The sequence below is a fragment of the Parus major genome, chromosome 6 (genome assembly GCF_001522545.3).
Source record: "Parus major isolate Abel chromosome 6, Parus_major1.1, whole genome shotgun sequence".
In the NCBI taxonomy this organism is placed as follows: Eukaryota; Metazoa; Chordata; class Aves; order Passeriformes; family Paridae; genus Parus; species Parus major.
Window position 1 is genome coordinate 10,727,454 of NC_031775.1, and position 6,000 is coordinate 10,733,453.

Sequence of the window (6,000 nt, forward strand, 5' to 3'; positions counted from 1 at the left end):
GGCTTTTAGTCATTTTCCAGGGAACTGCTAGACACATAGACCTAACCCTAACCTAAGTAGAGAAACAGCAACCAGGGTATCCCTGGAAAAATGGTCAGTTATGACGTACAGTCATTCAGAGATGAATTTAGTGCTTGTGCCCCAAGTTTAACTTGCAGTCCCACCATATATGTGCTGGGCAGCCAGCCTGAGTTTGCTCAGCCTTCCTGACTCCTCACCTTCCAAACTCCCTCTGCTTGCATAGGGCAGCTGACCTTGCTGCCACATGTGCTTTGGCCTCAGAAATCCCTGAGAGAAACATGGAATTCACAGCTTTTGCATCGAAAAGTGTATGATGCCTGACATGGTCTAGCCACAATTTCTTGACTGCTTTTATTACTATACAAGAGAGAAATCTTCATGACCATGTAAGTTGCTCTATATATGATAAACAGCTTCTTCCTGTGATTTCACAAAAATGTTTTCTTTCAAATACGCTATGAATTCAAAATGAACTCCACCCCTACCTGATAAAATAACAGGCAGGCACATGAGAACATTTAAAATTGTACTTTACTGAAGTAATCCACAAAACTCTACACATAACATATTTGTAACTTGTGTATCCAAGAGATAGGCAATCTAGGCCTTAGCCTTGGACTAATGTCTTATGTTTTACACCACAAATGTTTGGTATAAATCTCACAGTTTAGAATGTATAAACAAAAAGTTCTCTATTAACCTCCATATCTTCACTCAATTTCTTCTAAGTACAAAAGTAAGGTTGATCTTAGATAAACTGCCCATCTGTTTGCAAGACAGAAGGGTGATCTTTTACATAATAGCCCCAGCAGACATTATAAAATGGGACTAGTGAGCAAGTCCACAAATTCTCCTTCAAAAACAGCATTTTGCAGAGCTTGCAGATATCTTCTTTTTTATAACAGTTGTTTTGGAAACTTTTCTACAGAGAGAATTTAGTATCTTGCAACATAAAATGCATTTTTAGCTTGTATGGGTTCTACTTGCAAAGTATTAAAAATCTTTTATTGTTTTAAAAATTCTGTAACATCATCCCATTTCTTTTCATGTAGCTTCACAGCGTTCAGCTGTAAAAGCAAAGTCTATAAATCTGCTCTTGAGTATATTGCAGACACCTATACTTTCTTCTGTTTTATTCTAATCAAATAGCATAGCCCTCGAGACAGTTAACACTGCTTTGTACCACTGAATGTACAAGGGGAAAAAAAACCCCACAACAATCTTTCACTGTAAATTACATCCCAAGGTAGCATAAAGCCAGCAAGTACCTTTATCTTACCATCTTTCAAGTGTAGATCAGCTTTGACTGTGGTCAAACAATCATTATGGAAATTATTACAGTTCAAAACGGAAAAAATCCCTTTCCCTTCCCTGAAATCTGAGAAATACCCAGAGTTCTCTCCTTCACACAAAATGTGCTGATATTATATAAGTAATAATACTTTGTACTACTATTATACATTATATGAATAGTACATTTTTAAGAATCAATTTAAGTAAATAAAAAATGAAGCCTTGAAAAAAACATTGTGTTCACATTGTATCTGCAAATTCAATTTACTTTTTTCAAGAAGATAAGGTTTTCCAATACACTGTCAGCAAACAGTAATTAATGACCTTTAGATAGCAACCCATTCCCTGCTTCTGAAACTGGTTTTGTGAAATATTTGTGTACCATGCCTGTGTAAGTAACTACCAAAATTCAATATCACAACCTTGAATCACAGGCCACAATTTTTCTTCCAAGATTTTCACATGAAATATACCTTAGCAACAGCAGAGTAGACCAAGGTCTTGTACAGAATTTCACATTGCTACACTAACACCATAGTCAGCTAATTCTGCATTCATTCAAGTCTCTTTCCTGGGCATCTTCCCTGTCCATTTATAAGCAATATTAGCAGATCCAATCAGGCAAATAATGTTACACAAACTGTTCCTTCAGTCGAAAAAGAAGGAACTCAAATCTCAGCTCAGATCAGGAAAATTCACAATTTCAAGATGAAATAGGCCTATTTACAAGGGCTCCTCTCTCCCAGGTAATCCAGCCTGCAAGCAGCCTCAGGGACAGCACTAATTGCAGTGATTTAAGGGAAGCATCCCAGCAAGGCAAAGCTGCACCTTTCTGCAGGGTACAGGCCAAGGCTGCTATGTCTAAACTACTGTTGTGGGTGTGACTCTGCTGGCCAGGTGGGCTGCAGGTAACATCAGTAAGGAGAGAAAGCAAGCTTGTGGTCCAGAGAACAAAGAGCCTTCCCAAAGCCTCCTCTTTCCTCAGGTAACACACTCCCTACCATAAAGCAAGGAATTACTTCAATTAAAAGGATGAAACACCATGGCAAGCTTCTCCAAAACAAGAACACAAAACTGTGGAAACATGACACACACTGTGCAAAATCCCAGAGGATTACATCAAAGGCCAGGTGAAGACACTTGTCAACAGTAATTTGAGAGTTACACATCTGAACAATGGAAACTGGTGCCCACACTGTAAGAGCACAGCAGTTTCCATGCTGCAAGTCATTCCGGTTTTGGATAGATTTCTGTCAACACCACTTGGAAGGGAAGGTAACTGCTGCTACATCCTAAACAAAACAAAATTAGCAAGGTCTGTTGCTAGTGGCCTTAAGAGTATCTGTGTGCCTGATTTCTAAAGCGGACTAAATATTCATTTGAAGAAAAAGTCTGTTGCTTTAATTTTGAGAACAAACACAGCAAAGTGCTTGAGTTTCAGATCTTTCTTTGACCTGAGGACATTACGAGTCAAACATGGAAAACATTACCTGAATTTGCAGCTTTAGGAGATAGGAAAGTAAGAAAACTGTAAGCCATGAAGACAAAAACTGAAATTAATACAAATGGGGAGCAAGGTGAAATTTAAAAAAAAAAAAACCAAAACCAAAAAACAAACCAAGTGATAAAAGAGAAAGAAAAATTATTTACTAAATTCTAATTGAATGCTTTGCCACATCTAACTTAAAATATTCAGAATCTTCTTTCATTTATAAAGAGTTGATGAAAGAATAAGCTAAATTTGAAGTCAGCTTATTAAGTAAATTAAAAACGCATGAAATTAGCAGTATTTTTTTAAGCTGCTAGTATCAAGCTTTCTAAAATCTAGTGGAACGGGAATGACAAAGGACTGCTTTTGATAACAATTATGTATGGAGTATTTGATAATTTATTCTTAAAAGGAAGAGTTGTCTAATAGTAACAGAAGAGGAGGAATACTTTGTACTTCTAGTCTGAACTGTTTGCCAAACTCAATGCTTACATTGTCTTCATGTAGATAAACTGATTTGTTCAAACAACCAACCACGTCATGACTATTCAATCAATACAGCAGCTGCAGAACAGCCAGAAGGTCATGATGCAGCACAGGGGACTTCACAAGTTTGTGTGCAGAAGGAAAAAATGAACATGCATATTTCCATACAGACACGTACATATAAGCTCAAACATTTCTACAGGAAACGTTCAAATTCTTTCCTAACTGTACCAGGCTGTTAACAGAATCTTCTTGTGGTTCTCACAGGCTTCCCTAACAAAACCAAATACAAAAAGGACACAAACCCTTAGTATTTCTCCTCTAAAGTAACACCTCATGATGTTTCTAGTAAGTTGATGCTGCCACTCAGTGACAAGGCATTTGCAGTTTTGCAAGCCCATTTGCTGTTCAAACAGTGCCGTTTACACACATACAATGATATTCTACTTCACACAGCAGAGATGCAGTCAGAAGCCGAAACAAGGCAGCACACAGTACCGGCCTTGCCTAAAGCCCATTGGTTTGTAGTGGGGATTTGCACCCATCAATAAAGACAATGCAAAACCTGCCGCCCAGCAGATGAATGTCAGCACAACACATTGTTGAGCTGGGAATGCCAGTTTGGGTCTCGGGCTTTGTGTGCTGCTCACTGGGTGGCAAAAGCCAGCCATCCTATACTGCTTTCAAACAAGTGTAGCTTCCTGAACCCAGTCAGCTTTGCCTACCTCGTGAGGGAGCGATATTTGCTTTCTTTGTCTGAAAAGATCAAAAGGGTCTAAAAATGTATCCATGAAACCTCTCCGAATCCACTTCGAGAGAGAAAATGATGACCAAAAAAATAAAAAATCAGGGAAAAGGAGATATTTGCTATTGTTGATGAGGTATGACTTGTACTGCATTGCAGAATTAAATTTATTTATGTAATTTTTTATAGTAAAATAGTTTTCATGGTAGTCACAGGAAAGGTTGAGGTTGATATCAAATGGGAGGATAAATATGGTGCAACCATCCTTGTTGAATCCACTAGACACAGTCTTCTGAAGAGACTGGAGAGCCTCAGATTTATATGTTGAGAGCAAGTAATTGCTCTGTACAGTCTCCTCAAATTCTTGGTATAACAAGTACGATGTTATTCAGCCCCAACATTTTCAAGTGATTTTTCACTTGTTTCCTGATCTATAGATTAACTGTTTGCTTTGCATTAACAACTGAACCTCGTTACAAATACAGCCAAGTCATGGAACCTCGATCAGTCTGGTACCTTCCCTAGTGGCTTTTAAGTCCCACAACAGCACTCAGCCAAACACGTTCTTGCCACTGAGTTCAAATGAGAATCGAGGTTTGCCAAATCTACTCCAACAACCAACTGCCTCATGACTTCAACCTGTGGCACACAGCACACATTAACTTTATTTGATCATCACTTAATTATGGCGTTTCTCCGCTTATGAAACAGAGCTGGAGCCTATTCACACTTCGTCTTGAAAAAACTTGCAACAGAATTAGCATATGCAAGTTCTGACAACTTTCCTCATCTTATCTATCATACCTTACAGGAGTAGTACTTGCAGTTTAGTCAGTTGTTACCAGAGCATGTCACCACTGTCTTTCATTCCACTGCAAACAATCTTTAACTTTTTAACTCAGTATGCCAATAATATTCTCGGATTTTAAATTTTTCTCATGTTTCATCTTAAAGTGCTGATTCCTCCAATAAACTGTATAAGCAGAAACATTGCAGCTGCCAGTTTCTTGCCTCATCTTGCATTAAGGCTCATGGAGATAACTTGCCTTTTGACTACAACCTTATCTTGCTGCCTGCCATTTATTCACTTTCAGAGCTCAGTTATGTCTTTACTCTTCTACTATCTGCAACTGAACTTGTCAACCATTATTAAACTTGAAAGTCACTTGGCTGCCAAAGAAGCAAGTACCCTGACTTTGACAAATTTAATAGGATTAGCACTTTCAATAAGGACATCACTACCAAAAAAGACTGTTCTCATCTCGGTACTAAAGTACATCCCTTATATGCTATATTTGAATGAGTTATTAGTTATCGCCAAGATAATTTTGGACCTTTCAAGCCTTACATCATTAATTCTCTTTATACAATGAAAACTTGGAAGGAAGTGAGCTGTCTTACAGTTTTGTTCATATCTGAATAATCCTGAGAAAACAAACCTGAAACTGCCCCGAAAAATGCTGCTCTACAGCTCTCAGTATTCACAATTCTCATTTGGACTGTGCATCCTCCATTGAGAAACCTTACATTCGGCTGCTATGACATTCAAAAATAAATGACTTATGTCTGTGCAGGCCATCATTCAGATGGGATTCAGTCAGTGCTATTGTACTGTGATCACAGAAATGAGGAAGTATAGCAAATCGCACAGATTATTTCAATATGAAAATATTTTTAAATATACCACGTGTCTTCAAGAAAACCTAACTGTTAACGCGGATTTTCAGTTTCCTGTCGAACGGGGACAGAGACCCTCGCACGAGTATTAATTGTGGCATTTTCCAGAGGCTGTTCTCAAAAGGGAGGCAGACGGAATGACAACCCCAGCTGTGTTCTAGTACGGGGGCCATCGCTGCGGGCAGCGTTCCGTTTCACCAAACCCCGTCCAGATGCTCAGCAGCTCGTTCGCACTGTCCGACCCGACCCCATGGCACAGCGCGGCCCCCGCACCGCCCACCCGCCCCTG